Source organism: Mirounga leonina, unplaced genomic scaffold (genome assembly GCF_011800145.1).
Source record: "Mirounga leonina isolate KUSES-001 unplaced genomic scaffold, KU_Mleo_1.0 Mir_176, whole genome shotgun sequence".
NCBI lineage: Eukaryota > Metazoa > Chordata > Mammalia > Carnivora > Phocidae > Mirounga > Mirounga leonina.
The window spans coordinates 43,925,854-43,944,185 of NW_023270454.1; the positions used below are offsets into that span (position 1 = coordinate 43,925,854).

The 18,332-nt window shown below is 47.2% G+C and overlaps 1 long non-coding RNA gene across 1 annotated transcript in view; it reads left to right on the plus strand.

The window, feature by feature from the left end:
• Window positions 1-14,536, plus strand: part of LOC118022299 — a 103,577-nt gene extending 89,041 nt beyond the window's left edge. The window contains exons 3-4 of the long non-coding RNA XR_004682455.1: window positions 4,043-4,131; window positions 14,019-14,536. This is a non-coding gene — a long non-coding RNA (uncharacterized LOC118022299). The remainder of the gene's footprint in view (window positions 1-4,042; window positions 4,132-14,018) is intronic.
• The last annotated feature ends 3,796 nt before the right edge of the window (window positions 14,537-18,332 follow it).

The following is an 18,332-nucleotide window of genomic DNA, read 5'->3' on the forward strand; positions in this document are numbered from 1 at the left end:
TTTGCACAGAAGCCATAATAAAGGCTCTTTCCCCTCGATTTTCCCTGCTCCCTCTGCCTCCTTACTGACCCAGGTGCTCCACCGTGTAGCCTCCCCATGATGTGTCATACCACCTCCTGTTTCTAGGGAACTGTGAATAAAAACTTCTTTCTTTATGACAGTCCTTTCCATGTCTGCCTGTCTTACCATACCCAATTAAAATCAATTCTGGGTACATTTTCAAACACTACCCATAGGGTTAAGGTAATGGTTCTCAACTGGAGGTGACTTCTGACCCTCAGGGGACATATGGCAATACCTGGTGACACTCTTAGTTATCACAACTGGGGTGAGAGGTGTTATTGGCACTTAGTGGGTAGAGGCCTGAATACTGTCAAATATCCTACAATGCACAGGTTACCCACAATAAGATTCTCTTGCCCGAAATGTCAGTCCTGGCAAGGGTGAGAAACCTAGGATTCAGTGAGGATTCAGTGAAATAAAGTAAGTCACATGCTTCCTGAAGTGATTCTCAGACTGTACCACACACTGGAATCACCTGGAGGACTGACTAAAACACCTGTTGCCAGGCCCACTCCCAGAGTTTCTGATTCAATAAGTCTGGGGTAGGACCTGAGAATTTGCATTTCTAACAAATTCCAAGGGGTGATGCTGACACTGATATTTCAGTACCAACTTTGAGAATTAATAGCCTAATTCATAGGAATTGCTCAATAAATGATATCCCGTAATTATTATTTTATCAAATCCTTTAGGTCAGAAACTGGCCCCTCTACTTCATATCCTATACATCACTGGGGTTTGCAACAGGCACTCAATTAAAGATGCTGATGGTTATTTGACACTGAAGCACTACTAAGTGGTAAACTATACCTAGTAAGTATACATTTGGGACTAGATTAGAGACTGGTCTAGGTAGGAATATGTTGTAGTTAGCTATTGCTACATAACAAATTGCGCCAAAATTTAGTGGCTTAAAGTAACAACCATTTCATTATATTTCATGATTTTGTGAGTCAGGAATTTGGACAGGGCTCAGCAGGTTGATCTTCTGTTACCTGAGGTATTGATTGAAGCTCCTCAACGGTATTTATCTGGGCAAGAGGTTAATGTATTCATACGTCTGACACCTTGCTGGAATGGCTTGAAGGTGGGTCCCCACTGGGACTGTCAACTCGAGATCCTTCCTGTGGCTTTCTGCCTGTGGCCTCTCCATGAGGTGGCCTCTCCATGGGGTGGCCTCAGGGCAGTCAGACTCCTTACATGGCAGCTTAGGGCCCTAAGGAAGAGTGTTGCAGCTAACAGGGTGAAAGGCTAACTTGGCCTTTTTGACCCCACCCCAGAAGTCCCATTTTGTCATTTCTGCTGTGCTCCAATTGGTGAAAGCACTTACAAACCCCCCAACCCAGTTCCAACGGACAACATATGGATCCCATATCTTAATGGGAGGAATGCCAAAGAATTTACTGGCCATGTTTTCAAACTACCACATGATATTTGGCTACAGCGCTGTTTCTAGTGAAGGGAGTAGAAGACATAAGCAAATGACCCTAGGACTTTATAATTTTACTCTGTTAATCTCTGTACTGAGCTTTTGATGTTATGTCCTCTCTCCAAATATATCATTGCAAGCCAGACAGCTTCCCTGCACTACTGTCTTCATCTCATGACTGCGAGTTGGAATAAGTATCCATACCTGTCAGAATTGCCTAGTGCAGTAAAACCCACAATGAAATGCCCTTCCCTACTGCAGGCTCATTACACAGCATGAAAAATCATATCCCCCAAGGATACAGTCTCACATGGCATTTCTCTCTCCCACTGTGGTCCTCGTCCCCAGCGTGCCTGTAGCAGAGGTATGCTCTGTCCTCGTCCCCAGCGTGGCGACCGGGTCCTGTACAACCCGATTCAAACAGTAATGCTTCTGTTCTCTGAATGACGCCTCCTCTCACAGGGCTGCACTTACCCCTTGGAGACCCTGGGCTCTCTGACCGGTCAACAGGTCAGCAGGAGCTCGAGGATGACCTCAGCAGCAGCCGCTCGTTATTTCAGTTGCATTTTTCTCTCTGATTATCCAAAAGCGAAAACAAAAAAGTCATTTAAAAAGGCAACCTGTGCTCTTCCAGTACAACAAAGGATCTCCTGGAAATCTTTTTTTTTTTAAATGACATTTTAATGTATGCTTTGTTTTGTTTTCATCACTTTTATCATCATTTCTTAGCAGGGGCCCAAGTGACTTGTCTGGGGTAAGGGGGGTAGATTGTAATGATTCATTTGTATACATTTGTCCTAGTGGGAATTTGATGTGGAGGAAATATTATCAGAATATTAAATTAGAGGCACTCAACATTAGTCTCTGTTCTGTTTGAAACAAGACTCAAGATACAAATATATGGGGCCCAAGGAGGCCACGGTAATTCAGTAATTCATGAGCCTCCTCCAGAGCACCTTGGTTATTTCTAAACTGAGTTGACATAACTTTTCTCCTGTTGCTGGTACCCTTGGTGCTTCTATTTGGGTGAAGTTTTTAGCTAGCCTCTCTTCCCCACTCAGTACCTCTGTTAAAGTCTCTAAAGGCAGCAGCTGATGTGGTTCTGGAGAGGCAGGTACAACCCTCACAGTCCTGAAGACCGAGCACTTTCCAACAGATCTCTTCCAGCAAGGTGTTCTCTTGCAGGTCCTGAGCAGCGCTCACTGTGAATCGGAGCTGACCAGCTCCTGAGACCAGTGTGTCAGTCAGGATCCAACAGGAAAACAGAAACCACTAGAGAATTTGAAACAGAAGGGCTTGGATGTAGGGGTTGGTTATACAAGGATGGGAGAGCCAAGAGGCCAGAGAGGGGACAGTGAGGAATCCAGAGACCATAAAGACCGAAAGCTGACATTGCCACAGGGCAGTGGGAAGAGGGGAGGGAGTTCTGGAGCTCAGGGGCATTGTCGCCAGCTGGAGGCTGGAACCATAGTGGACAGGACCTGCCCGGCAACAACTGGAACCAGAGGGGCTGAGCAGCTGCAGAGAGCGAAGGGAAGAAATTCCTGTTTTTCTCTCCCTCTCCTCACCCTCCACCTTCACCTGTCCGTGCCTCCCCATCCTCCAGTCTTGGAAAAGCAACCGACAAGGGTCAGACCCTTTGATTCAGAACAGGATAGGGAAAGAGCAAGAAACAGACCTGAGGAAAACAGCCAGGAAAATGTGCACGGAAGTAACCCTATGAAACTATTTGCACTCAGTTCTATGTGGTGTCTCTAGGACCCTGCACACATCCATCCTCCGCCCAAGGTCATTGTCAGCTTCTTGAAGGTCTCAGCCACTGACATCTATTCTGACTACACTGATGTCACCTTGTCCAATAACAAATAGCCTTTCTTTGTAAGGCCCCAACCTGGTCAGATCTCTAGTTTCGGTCAACTGCTCCCCAAGCCTCCCTGGTCCCTGAGGGCTTCTTCTCCTTGCTTACATGTTTGCTGCCTCCTAGCTCACTCTTGTTCCCACTGTCTCTTGAGCATCTTTGCCAATTTGTGTCAAAGATCCATTTTTGTAAGCTGATCCCCAGGTCCAGTGGGCATGGTCTGGGTTTGGTGTCACATAATCCTCTTGTTCACCATAGAAATCTTAACTACTTTTTCTCTCCTCCAGCAGAAGGTGGAGTTTTTGCTCTCATGGTGGGCCCAATTCAAGGGAGAAGGGGGTTAGATTTTAGTTTTTTGCAGAAGAGCTTGTGGGATGGGAGATATTTTTGCGGCCATCTTGGGAAATACAACCAGCCCCAGGCAGAGACTTAATAGATCTCCTCAATCCTAATTAATAGTTTTTCTCAAAGATTTCCTCCCTCCCTCTGACTCTTCCTCCCTCTCGTCCTTTTTGTTTTCTTATAATACCTAGAGACAGGAAAACTTAATCTTTGGGAAACAGTACATCTCTGCATACAGCTTAATCACAGAATACACCTTGAAATATTTATAATGGCTCTTTATTTTTTCTTGATTTCAACAGACTAGACTCAAACACCTTCACCACTAACATATTCTAATATATTAATAGAAAGAAACTGCAATCAGGACCTACCCTCAGAAAACTGACTCCACTTGCCATCTTCCCTATGGTTGTCTGGCAACACAACCATATTCTCGGTATGTATAACACATTCTCCACCGTAGAGTTTCCCTGCAAGTGCTCCTCTTTGTCTTTGCCCACGTCAGGGAGTAACCAGATCCACTCCCTCCCCTTATGACAAGCCTTACAGTGAGCAAGTCAGAGAAAGCAACTCTGAATTGATTTGATTAGGCCTACCCAGAGGGAACTGGGACTGTTATTCAGGTGGGGAGATAGCTCTTGACAAATCAAGAGGCGCCATAGTAAAAGGGGGTCAGTCCTCCAGTCCTTCCTGCTGGCCTGACTTGCTCTTTCCAAAGGGAAGGGGGACAGAACACCCAGGAAGAGGTCTTCTGGAGTGATCTAGCTCCCACAATGAGGAAGTAGAGAAAAGTCACATGTGGAGAAGAAAAGATGGTCTTTTCTTCTGAAGGTAAGTATTCTACAGAAACTCAACAGATCACCCCATCTTAATCATGAAGGCAAGAAGGCAAGAAGATGGCAAGTGTAGGCAGAACACCAAAATGTTCTGACCTCCAAACAAGCATTAAGTCCTTAACGGAGAGAGGACAGGGGTAATTCAGAGCAAGTGCAATGCCCTCTATTTGGGTTTCGATTTCCTTGTCTCTGGGGCCAATTGCTGGGAAGTACAATGGTTATAGTTGTGCTGAGCTTGGCTCTAAAAACCTGGGGTTTTCAAACCTATCAGAGCTAGCACCTCTTTATTATAGCAACTGTTTTGTAATGCCCCTTTAATACCCAGAATAAAATTAATAACATAACTCATCTTCACACATTTCAGAAAGATAGCAATGCAATGCCTCAACGGACACAAAAGAAAAACACAACGCTATCATAAAATAACGGGTATTTCAATGTGTCAACGCTCAGCCACTGTGCGCCGTGGCATTGGAAGCCACGGCAAGTCATGAGGCTTCGCGCATGCCAAGAGGCCCCAGGAGCGTGAGAGTTACAAATGCAGCCCATACAGGTGGCTGTTTGTCCACATGTGTAGATGGGATTTTCTGAAATGATGAACAACTCTTGACAATTCTCTGAACAAAGCAGAGTGTAATCATCTTCTTGATTTATATGGTTGTATAAAATTCAGTGTATACTAAAACAATGCACAAAGACCTCTTGTAAATTTTGAAAACGGAGTCAAGTTCTAAGTTACCAGAATGTTTGTCAAGTTTTTCATGTATGGAACTATCCCGTGGAACAGTCAGAAGTCATGTGGGATGCAAGATAATTTTGTTGTTGTTGGCCCCCACCCACTAAATGGCAGTAGTACCCCCTACCTTGTAACAACCCCAAAAGGCTTCCCCAAATTTCCAGCATGCCCTCCAGAGCCTTGAAAACCATGCTCTCAAGTGTTAATCAGCTAGCCTTGGGAGTGTTTTCTAAGGGTTCTAAGAACCGTAGACGTATGACGTGATTGGCATAATTATTCCTTACCACACGCGAGGAAACTGAGGCACAGAGAGGCTACATAACTTCCCAAGGTCACAGAACAAGGATGCCCGTGGGGGTGGAGGTGGACCATAAGCCACCCAGAACCGGCAGGAACCATTACCACTCCCTTTCTTGATTCGCGTCTTCATTTGTGAGACCTCTTTTTCCAGCCTGCTTCCTACTGACAGGTCTAGGCTCCAACCACATGAAAAAGGCCTCCGGATCATCAGAGAAAGCTGTTTACTTACCGCATCCTGTTTGTCTTTCCGAGCGTGGTGCTCCAGCGGTGTGGGCTGGCCCTTGGCGGGGCGCTCAGAGCTCAGGCCTCCCTTCACCCCGAGACCCTTCCTCGTCTTGCTTTTCATCTGCGGGTCGCCGACCCACTTCATCCATTCTTGCGATATGATAACTAAGCCAGGCCAAAGAGGCATCATTTACTGGCTTCCCTCTGCTTTTCCAATTATCCCATTTGAGCCTCGCTAATTTTCTCTTCACCTCTCCTCACCTCGCGGAGCTCTTCCGTTTGCTCTGTCAGACCAGCCGGTACAGCGACGATAACCCGCTTTTCCTCCCAGAGTCATCGCAAACAAAGGCCGGCTTGGCCAAGTGGGGTGTTTCAGAAGCGAGGAGCTCGCCTCTCACCCCCGGCTGCTCAGCGAGTGGCTCAGTGGGAGCGTCTGCGAGCAGATCTAGAATGCAGAGTGCCCTGCTCAGCGCCAACGCCTCCCTCAGCTCTGCCTTAGCACGTTCGAGTCGGCTTCCTATGCAGCGCGGCTGTGGGCCCCGCATCACCGATGGTCCTAAATTAAGTTGTGGAAGACAAGGGCTCATTTTCCTCGGGGGAACTTGATGTCAAGAAACTAAACTGAAGTCTCAAGGTCTTTGAAAATCTACTGGTTACTCTGGCAAGGATCCCCCGCTAGGATCTCCTCCGAGGACAGCATCCAGCTGCATGGGATCTTTTGAAGGCGCACATGCATTCAAACAGGATTATGCACGTGGCTTTAATTCGCATGTGCCTATAACAGTGACTCTAAGGGAGTCCTCAAATCAATGCTTTGGTGTTGTTCTCTAATGGCTATTTTCCCCACTTTCCTCTGCTCCTATCACTCTGCTACCCGACACTCCTTATCAGAAATAAAGATAGAGGGGCGCCTGGGTGGCTCAGTCGTTAAGCGTCTGCCTTCGGCTCAGGTCATGATCCCGGGGTCCTGGGATCGAGCCCCGCATCGGGCTCCCTGCTCAGCGGGGAGCCTGCTTCTCCCTCTCCCATTCCCCTGCTTGTGTTCCCTCTCTCACTGTGTCTCTCTCTGTCAAATAAATAAAATCTTTAAAAAAAAAAAAAAGAAAAGAAATAAAGATAGAAGAGGATATAAAAAGACAAGAAAGAAGATAGAGCCAAAAGCAAAGCTCATGAGGACTGTGGGGCAGATTTTTGGAGATCACAGTTTTAACTCAATAGGTCAAAGATAAGGGGTCTTCGATATCCAGCATTTGAGACCCTGAGACTAAACCCAGCCTTCTAAAAAGCATATAATCCCAGTCACATCACAATCAGAATACATGATATTTTCCTCAGTCGTTAATAAATATAGGGGCCATGAGAAAGAGATCCTGTTCTCGTCTCTTTTTTATGCCATGTCTCCTTCCTTCTGTTTTCTCCCGAGTCAAATAAACACAAAGGTATTCATCTGATACTAAATTGTCTCCCCCTCACAGATTTGGTAGAGAAATTGGTCAAACTACAAGAAAATATTTTAAGCTCATCTCCTGGGGGGGGGGGAAAAGGGTTAAAAATCAAATGTATTTTATTAGTTATATGAGTAAATAAAGTATTTAAACTCATCTTTCAGATTGTACAAGTTCAACCTCTCAGCGATTACAGTGCTGTCTACTAAGAAAATATGCTATGTCCGAGACATACCTCTTATGTTTCAATTCCCCCTTTGCCTCCTGCAAGCCTCTTCATAATAAAACCTAGTCTTGTAGTTTCATATGCCACCAGTGTCTCTTGCCTCTCCCTCTTTCCATGCCCTGGGCACACGTTTTCTAACTAGTCACTGGTCATCTTCCCCAGGATGCCCCTCAACACCTCCGGCTTGACACACCCAAACCTGAACTTGCCTCCCCTAGGCACAACCCACTCACTCCCCTTCCCTCCCATTCTCCAAGTCTTCTCCATCCCAATACTGCTGAAAGGAACCCTGTGGTATATTTGCTTATATTTGACTTTGGGACAAGGTATTTATGTACACAATGTATCTCTATACTAGATGCAAGTTCTTTCAGAGTAGGACCTGTGTTTGATTCCTCTTTATAATCATCACATCGTATAGCAAGTGCCTTACCCGTTGGAATACGCACTAAATATTTATTTCATGAATGGAGTGAACACTCAGCCTTCAGCGTTGGTGGCAGTGAAATCAAAGGGCCCCAAATGAATGGAGAAGAACTGTAACACGATTATGGCAAAGTCGAGGGCAGGGGGAAGGAGGAACAATGCCCTTTCCAAATGCCTTACAGAGTGCTAGTCGTTCTAAATGTTTAATAAGGCATGGTTGACTGACTGACGAATAAGGTTCATCCCCTCTGGAAAGTAGTTGGAGTGGTGGGGTGATGGCATTTTCTTTTCATTTGCCCCAGGGACACAGAGTCAGGAGCAAGCAAGGGGACATATTATATAGACTTTCTGGCAAGTGTTATGCACAATGGATCCCAAGTTTCTGCCCCTGCTGAACTGCCACAGACATATATAATGTCTACAAACTTCAGATGAAAGGTGATAGGTCAACGCCATCCCTATCACAGTGTTTCCTTTTCCCACTCACTATACCATGAGCTTCCTAAGAATGAGGATCTACCTTCTTTATTACTTAATTCATTCATCTTTATAACCATGATGCCTGGCACACTGGTGCTCAATAAATATGTGTGGAACAGCAAATGTTTCTCGGAGCTTAATATAGATGAGGTTAAAAATACTCCTAGAAGGACACTCAATTATTAAGAAAAACTATTAATCAGCTGTTTTTTTAAGGTTTGCAGAAAATGGTCCTAGAAGTAATAGGCCTAAACTAATTTAAAAAAAAAAAAATTAAATCAGAGTAGTTCTCCTCTTTCACAGTGTGTTCGCCAGACCACCTGTATCAGAATTATCAGATTCATGTGCCCCCACTCCCAAATGACTGAATGTTCTTCTTTGAGATGAGCATGGGCAACTCACTTTTTTGAAGATTTTATTTATTTATTTATTTATTTATTTTAAAGATTTTATTTATTTATTTGAGAGAGAGAATGAGAGAGAGCATGAGAGGGAAGAGGGTGAGAGGGAGAAGCAGACTCCCCGCTGAGCAGGGAGCCCGATGCGGGACTCGATCCCGGGACTCCAGGATCATGACCTGAGCCGAAGGCAGTCGCTTAACCAACTGAGCCACCCAGGCACCCGAAGATTTTATTTATTTGAGAGGGAGAGAGACAGAGTGACAGAGACAGTGAGAGAGAGAGAGCAAGAGCAGGGAGGAGAGGGAGAAGCAGGCTCGCTGCTGGGCAGGGAGCCTGACGCGGGGCTCAACCCCAGGGCCCTGGGATCGTGACCTGAGCCGAAGGCGGACACTTAGCTATGGAAAAGAGCCAAGAAGTATTCTCACTCTGGGGTCCTGAAGCATAGGACAGATCTCTTTGTCTTAGATGGCATAGAGCCAGGAAATGGGGCAAGGTGGCCTCACAAGATTCTGGATACTTTGAAAAACAGATTCTCTATCATCCCCCTCAAATTCAACATGCACAGGAACAAAACTCTGGACCTGTCATTTCTGTGCCGGTGATGAAAATGGCTCGACTGTTTTCCTTTTCAGCTGCTCTTTCTTCTGTGCAGTACATCCAATATTCTTGAATGCCTACTTAGTGCAAGGCCTGGGCAAGATACTTTAGAAGAAACTTGGAATACAATTCAACCGTCTGCAAGAAGTTCACTACCCAGGACATGCTAGGAGAGATAAGCACATGAAAATTGGGGAGCAATTCAAAACATGAGGAGAAAAGTCAAGAGAAAGTATTTGTTTCACGTGTGAATAATCATGCAAACAACATCTCAGGATATTCTGAGGGGAGTGATCATTTCAAGCTGGGAGTCCATTTGAGCCCCCTCTCTAAGACGGGCGAAGATTTGGAAAAGCAGAAAGGTAAAGGAAAGGTGTGTCCAGGAATGGGAATGGCACGAGTGTGTTTTAGATTAGGAGGGGTGGGGGTTAACAGAGAAAGGTGGGAAGTAGATGAGTAAGTTGGAGACCTGCCTCTGGGGGTGGTTGTAATGCCATGCCACGAGAATTTTAGACATTGTCCTGCAGGGAAATTGGAGGATTGGGAGTCAGTGCAGTTTGGAGAAAGCAGTGTTTTAACAAGATTAAGTGTTTTAACAAGACGGCAGTTTTAGGATGATGTTTAAAGAAGGGCTAAAGTGGAAGAAGGGCTCTTCCACTTCTACAGTGAATGAATGTCTGACCAAGTTTGGAAATAAGGAACTTGGAGTAATGAGCTCAAATGAGAGAGAGGTCGGCATGGCCTTGGCCTTGTATTCCAGAGAGAAGAGCTAGTGCCTCCGTTAGGGATGACAGCCTGATTAGATGGATTGTCTTCTTCAGAGAGATGCAGAAAACATCTTAACCTAACCCTCAGTCAAAAATTAGGCATGTCATGGAGATGGGAGGGAGGTGTCTCCTAGACAGTTGGCAATAGACGCTGGCCTCCAGGAGAACCACAGAAAACTGCAGAAAGTGATCGATGAGGACGTACTTCCGGAAAAGGGGACAAGATGAAACCTCAGCTCAGATATGAGGAAAAACTGGAGGGAAGCTTGCTAATAAACACCTTATCACAGCCCGAACATGGGGGTGATTTGCGCACCTGGGTCTGGGCCTCCTGGAGCTATGTGGGCAGGAGGAAAGCATCTACGGGGCCGAAGTGTTTGGCAGAGGGTGGAAAGAGCATCTCCCACAGGTGGCCTCTGTGACAGACCCCTACGTGGTGGGCGTGTGGGCTGGCAGGGAGAGCAGCATGACCACATGCATGGGGAGAAGGAGCCGTCACTAGTGGAGAGGAGAGGCTGAGTCTGTGAGGACCTCGTTCCTGCCTGGGATTCAAGTTTCCACGAGCTTGTCGCCAGTTCTGCCCAGGAATGTTCTCTACCTGGGGAAGCAGAAGCCGAAATGGGGAGTCACGACGCCACAGCCACAGGTACAAGATAGCAATGGGACATGGATTCTTCTGGCAGCTCTAGGGTCCTGCAGGGCAGAAGGCTGTCACGTGGAAGCAGGAGGGTAGAAACAGTCATGAGGATGATGCTGGCAAATACTTACTGAGTGCTTATTATGTGCCAAGCACCATACTAAGCTCTTTACGCATTCTGTTCCTTTAAATCCCCATACTAAACTTAAGAGGCACTATTATTATCCCCAGATGAGGAGACCGAGGCTCAGAGAGGTTAAATAGCTTGTTTATATGTATAGCCTGGGTTCCTCAACACTGCCAGACACCTCATGACTCGCTCCCATTTTTTGTTTTGTTTTGTTTTGTTTTGTTTTTTTGGTCTGAAAAAGACACTCAGGGGAAGACCGGAGGCACATAACTGACTCTCCTGCAGGTTACAGGCCTCTCCCATAAGTGTGTACACTCACAAACAGAGGCCTTGACCAAAGCCCATGCACAGCTAAGTGAAAATCTTGTCGTCCAGATGACATCCTGTTGCTGGCAAAGGGAAAAAAATAAATTTGCGAAGCTTTAGATGTAGCCATTGTCTCCATCAGAGGCAAGACCATCTCTGTAATGATGAAAAGCACCATAATTTTAACCTTGTTATTGGACTAAGCACAATTTACGCTAGTGATGGGAGAAAAAGAAAAGATTTATGAGATGTAAGATAAAAAGATAAACTCTTGTCCCTTAGCGGCTATTAGAAACATTGCCAAAATACCATAAATGTGTGAAAGATGACATGATTATTTTTGCATTTCCACTGGGCATTTCCTACATTGCAGGAATTTACAGGGACAGAAGTCCCCAGTACAGATGGTAGAGCTGGAGGGGAAAGGAGGAAGAGTGAGCAGCCACATGCCCAGCTCCTCCTCCAAGGCGGGGGCCCCAGTGGCCAAGCCCCAGGTGGGGACGGCTGGGGAAGGCAGGTGGCTTTAGGTGTGGACAGCACACCCAAGCTGCCTAAGGTGCAACACCTGCCAGCATCCTCTTTCTGTCCCACCTCTAGCCACCTGCGATTAGGGCAATTTTGGTGGCAATACCCTGTCCTGTGTTTCATCCGGATTTGGTGTCAGATTCTGGTCCACCCCAAGATCTGGAACGTGAGACAGCGGCCAGGGCGGTGAAGGAGGCACAAGGAGAACAAGATGATGTTCATCTACCTGTCCCCCAAAGCCCATAAACAGAAGCTTCCAAGAAGTTAGGGCCGCCAGCCTGGCCCCAAGGAGCCACGGAAGGTTTCCTTTTAAAAGAGAAAGGAAATAGACACCGGAATGTGGTTTAACTGAAACCAGCTTGAAATCAGCCTTGCAGCTCGCCAGCCTGGACGGGTTATCCTGGAAGGGGCATCATCGACACTAACATCTGAAGGCCTGCTCACAGGAAGCTGGTCATGACTCGGGCTGCTGAGTCAGGTCCAAGATCCGGGCTGTGTGGGGCCTGGGGTTACATCAGGTAATGGGTCCAGTGGCCATCCTCATGAGCAGGAAGTAAATTTGGGCATTGACCTCTGGAGAAACTTTTTTTTTTTTTAAGATTTTATTTATTTATTTGAGAGAGAGAATGAGCACATGAGAAGGGGGAGGGTCAGAGGGAGAAGCAGACCCCCCGCTGAGCAGGGAGCTCAATGCGGGACTCGATCCCGGGACTCCATCCCAGGACCCCGGGACCATGACCTGGGCAGAAGGCAGTCGCTTAACCAACAAAGCCACCGAGGCGCCCAGATATAGATTTTTTTTCTTCTTAAACCGTTATTTTTTTTTTTAAGATTTTATTTATTTATTTGAGAGAGGGAGAATGAGGGAGAGCACATGAGAGGGGGGAGGGTCAGAGGCAGAAGCAGACTCCCCGCCGAGCAGGGAGCCCGATGCGGGACTCGATCCCGGGACTCCAGGATCATGACCTGAGCTGAAGGCAGTCGCTTAACTGACTGAGCCACCCAGGCGCCCCTGGAGAAACTTGATAGCAGTCTTGGTTTTAGTAAGCCAGGACAGCAACTATTAGGGAAATTGGGGTTCCCCGATTTGCTCATCTTGGGTGGCATCAATCATTTATTTCTTCAGCACAGGGCTATGCACCTCATGGGTCTGTGATATAGAAGCCCGCTGACTGCTTTAGGTTTCACTTTGCACAAACCGAGCGTCATTGCAGTCGATCCCTATCTCTCCAATACAGATATTAAGAGAATGAGTTACCAAACACCCGCAGATTGCTTGGGGTGTCCTAAAGAGAGATGCCACGTGCATAGGTGCCACGGAAGTCATCCTGTGAAGTAGCAACGTGAAGGCCTTGCATGGGTAGAAATGAGGGCCATGTGCCGGAACTGCTGGACTGCATCGTGGTGCCTCCTGTATCTAATCAAGGGAGTACTTGAGCTGCTCTAGTCCCTATTTAAATTTAGGCTGCAAGTGGAAAAACAGTTTTTACAACTCTAAATGCACTTTCTACTACAGAGAATGGTGACTGGAGCAAAAGCAAAAATAGCTGCTCACACCATGCTCTGAGAAAATCTAAATCTGAAAATGATCATTTTTATTTGCATGCTACCAAATAAGGACACGGGGGAAGCAGTGAGTCACCAGTGTTCTAGCACTTACCAGATTCCAACATGCTGTGAGGGTGTTCTTTAAAATGAGATTTGGACATTCTAAAATTTACATGAAGCTTCCAACACCAAGCCCCCCCCTCCCCGAGACATGTAACCGTAAGTTCGGAAAAATGGGCCGAATCACGACTTTGCAGAATAGTTAGGCTGCTGCTCTGATGAATGAGTTCAATACTTTGAGAACCTCACATATATGGGACTAACACTTCACATCTGAAGAGTACCTTAGACTTTTAAAAGTCCTTTCACCTACATCACCTCATTTGATCACATTGGATGCTCACAAAATCCTCAAGGCAAGGTGTTTGTAAGTGTGTGGTTGTCATATTAAACTATCATTGAACCGTGGGGCTTTTTGTAGAGACAGGAAGAATCGCTGTGGGAAGGGAAAAAAGGAACAAACAAATGAAAACTAGGGGATTTGGAGATCTAAGCTCCCTGTTAACATTTTGCGTGGCCCCCATACAAACCCAAGTTCTTAAAGTGCCAAAACCCAGCTTGCAAGCTAAGTGTGTTTTCTTCTTCTCTATGCTTTCAGAAGACAGTTTAAAGAGAGTTAGGGAATGTTCTGGCCTTTTGTTTTGAAACTTCCTCTGCTTGTTGTCTCCTTGTCTGCAGACTGTGAGATTGGTCTATTTGCTTTAAACAGACTGAACAACCTCTAAAATAAGCAGACTTCTATGACGGGCTGCCTCATTTTGGATGTGCAAAGATGTTTACTGAGCTTCTCATCTAAGACTTGATTCTTCTCTCAGCGTGACACAGTTAAGGGTTTAAAGGGGGTGCGCTGTCTGCATGTTTTAGAAGACGGCAGAAGAAAAATGCCTCTGTTCTACAGCATGATCAGGTATCTGCATCTCCCCAAGGATTTTTCATGAACCTTAGAAGGAAATCTGTATTATTCGGGTTCCCGAGGGCAAATCACTCTTGCCAAGAGACCACTGAGCGGTTTTCAAAGATGGAAAACATTTCTTGTGTTCCTAGTAACCAGTTTAGACCTGGGTCAGGTTGGGGGTTCAAGACTTTCATGAAACCAAGGAAAATCATTTTCTGGAGAGTTTTAGATAATTACCATAGGTTTTATATATTAACTTACAGCAAAATAATGAAATAAACAAATGAATTTATATCCACATTGCCCCCTGCTTCATTGTACAGAGAGAAAGGAGTACTAAAGAGGGGGAGTGAAAGAGACTGCCAAGCAAGGATGTTTATACTTCTGTCCATCCCCCCACGACCACCCCAACTTATCACCCATCTTTGTGCAACACAGCTCACTGTGTGTGGGCTCCTCCCCCCCCCCCCCCCCCCCCCCCCCCCCCCCGGGGAAAAGAGGCCATGAGGGTGAGCAAGTCAGGGGTGTTGGGCATCAGGACATCAAACAGTAGATCATAATAGAAATCAGGGTTCAGGACACAAGGGTCCTGGTCCTGCCTCTATCTCTAATTATTTGTGTGACTTTGGTCAACGCATTCTCCCTCATTCATCTGTAAAACCAGAGGTTAGACTAAGTGTTCCCCAAGCTAATAGCTCCTAAAAATTAAGATTGTCTTGGTAGGGACCATGTAAAGAGGTTGTGAGGCAAAGTATGATTATCCCTGTTAGCTGTAAAAGAATAGAGCTGGGAGGTGGTGTGAAAATCACCCGCAAGGAAGCCTTGTGATGGGTTGGAAAACCATACAGAAACATAGAATTGTGTGCAGTGTATACCATGCACGGAGGTCTATGAGGCAATATAAAATGGGACTCGTATAAGAAAGTCCACACCTTAAAGCAGAAAAGTCAGGCTTTTGAACTGAAGCTGTGCCCTATTCCTTTATACAATCTCTCCGCATGATAATGTAGCACCTTGTGCACACAATTAAATGTCAGCCACAGAAAACATTTCCCTTGGCTTTGTTGTTTCAGAACGGGATTCTTTTGTCCTCAATATAATGGATATGCAGAAACAATGACAGAACAGAGATATTTTCTAAATCGATGACAAACACACTGCTGCTTCCTCCCTCCCTCCTTCCTCCTTATCCCCACCCCCCAAAATAAATCATTGTTCAGAAAAAAAAAAAAAAAATTCCATTGTCTATTGTCCACGGAGATCAAGATCTGCCTAGGAACAGCTCTGGCGGGCTCGCAGTGGCCCCAAGCAGCCGGTAGGTGGCGCACGAAGGCAGCGCAGGCGGGAACGCGGAGCTGATCCGGGCTCGGTGGGGAGAGGGGAGCAGGGGTCCCGCCGCCCCCACCTCCGCCCGCCCGCCGTCTTCCACCCCCTCCTCACGTGCTAATTGCTGGATACTCTACTGAGACTTGGGTTAGGGGAGAAGAAAGCGGGAATGGGAGGCGGGGAGGGGAGGTGGGGAATCCGGTTCCGAATACACAAAGGCTCCGGGGTCTCGCTACCCGGGAGCAGGGCGCCTCCTCTCTTCCCTCCCCCCGCCTCGCCCCGGGGCCCTGGCTCCCGCCAAAAGAGCGAACCGACCACTGGGAGGAAAATGGTGATCTGGGTGCGGAGCCCCACGCGGCGGGCTGCCGGGGCTCGCCAAAGCCTGGCCGCCTCCCTCCCCGGCTCAGCCATCCCGGGCTTCGGAGCCCCGCTGCACCACCCCAAACTCTGTCCAGCCGAGCGTGGGGCTGCCTTCCGACTCGGGGTCTGCCCAGGCAAGCGCCTGGAGGCACGACCTGCCCGCGGGGCCTGGGCCCCGCCAACGGGGTCCGGCCGAGCCCCGGAGCAGGAGGGTCCCCCGTGGGTGCCTGGGCCCGGCTGGCGCCATCAGCAGGCCTCCTTCGGAGAGGAGCCGACAGACCCTGCCCCTCCTGCGCTGGGGGCTTTGGCGCTGTCAGTTCACGCGGCGATGAACCGGCCACGCGGTCGTACGACCCCCAACCTCTGTCTAGTAGAACATGGTGTTAAGATTCCTGATGGCCCTGAAGTCAGAGGCCTGGGTTGAAACGTGAGCATTAACACCTGGGGCTTTGTGACCTTGGGGCTGTTCCTAAACTCCCCAGTCTTCCATCTCCCTAGCTATAAAATGCGGCAATAATACTTACCTCATAGGAATGTTGTGAGGATTTTTTAAAAGTGGTACTTAACTTAGCAGGAGGCCTGGCTGCAGTAACTATTATTATTAACAACCTGACTCTCCTTGGAGGGGGAGGGAGATGCACAGTTTGCTGCCCTTGAGACAGATCTGGCGTCATTATTGCTAGACAGGAGAAGGGTTGGAAGACGAGAGCCAAGGGAAGGTCTTCAGACTGGCCACTTCTAGCAGAAGATGCCATGGATCTCTCTGTGTCCTCAGCCACAGGCCCTCCTCCTGCCGCTGAGGCTGGGCTGTGGCTAATGTTAGGTTCTCTTCTTCCTCTCCCTGGATATACATTCTCACTGGTTTTATGCCCTCTCCTCCTTCGGAGAGTTCTGAGAGAGCACATCACATGGGTTTTTGGAGTCAGAACACCCCCAGGTAGGAATCCTGGATCCCTCATTTGCTAGCTGTGAAACTGGGCAGGTCATTTAAGGTCCCTGAGCTTCAGTTTGCTCCTCTAAAAACGTCGGTCTGATTCTTACCTCACAGGGTTTCTGTGAAGACTAATGGAGATGGTGTACATAAACTGCCTATCATGGACTATCTCTTCAGTAAATTAAAAATTTTCCATTTTACAGTTGAAATTAGGTTAGATTGTCTTGCAGAATATAATGGAAGTTCACTGGAATTTCCACAGCCATTCAGCAAAGGTGAACCCAGCAACCGCTAACAATTAGCTTCTCTACTCCCATCTGAGTCAGCAAAGCTTATTTCCCCTCCAGGAAAAGAGCAGAAATCCAGTGAGGGCACATTCTCCCTCAGAGCCTCACAGGTATAATTCAGACACTTAAATAGGCTTGCAAACTCTTTGGGGCCACCCGGTGCCCATTTTAGAGCGATACTCCAGCTGGAATGTTCTTTAGGGACAGGTCTTGCTTTAAAGTTGCATTCTAAGCCGTGGTGTGTGCCGGGCTCATTGGTGCCTTGGTGACTCCTTAGTACCGACCACATGTGGGCTGCTGCCAAAGCGGAAGTGTGGTGGCTGGGGTGTGGCACGCAGCCACCCCCTGCCTGAGGCCGGTGGGAGGTCAGGAGCTGTTGACCCTTCTCTAAGAGGACACTTGGGCATTCCCATGAGCATCAGAATTGTATAGCTCTTGGGAGAAGCTCAGTCAACGGGTGGACCAATTCCCATGGGCAGTGGTACGGCCAATAGGCAGCTTTCAAGATGGCCCCCAAACCTTGCCTCCTGATATTCACGTCCTGGTGTAGTCTCCTCCTATATTAAACAGGGCTGACTTGTGTAACCCAAGTGAGTATTATAAAATGACAGTGTGTGACTTCCAAGGCTAGCACAGAAAGCACATTGTGGCTTCTACTTGGCTCTCTCTTCTAGCACTCACTGTGGGGAAAGCTGACCACTATGTCATGAGAATACTCAAGCAGCTCTATGGAGTGCTCCATGTAGCAAGGAACAGGCCTTTTGCCATCAGCCAGCACCAGCTTGCCAGCCATGTGAGGGCATCATCTTGGATGAAGTAGATCCTCTCACCCCAATCAAGCCTTCAGATGACTGCAGTCTTGGCTCACATCTTGGCCACATGAGAGACCCTGAACCAAAACCACACAGTTAAGCCATCCCTGAATTCCTGACTCACAGAAAAACTGTGTGAGATCAAATAAATAAATAAATAAATAAATAAATAAATAAATAAATAAATAAAAATTTAGGCTTATTTGAAGGGTAGAGATGTTGTATTCGATGTATTAGTACTAGATGACTAATTCAGCAACATTCAGGAGAGCCATAGGGTTTCCATCGGCTAAGGTGGGGCGGGTAGTGAGGGTCCTGCCCCCTCACTTCTGTGAATACAGTTCCATAGACATGTCTGAGTCTAAAAGCCCTTCGTTG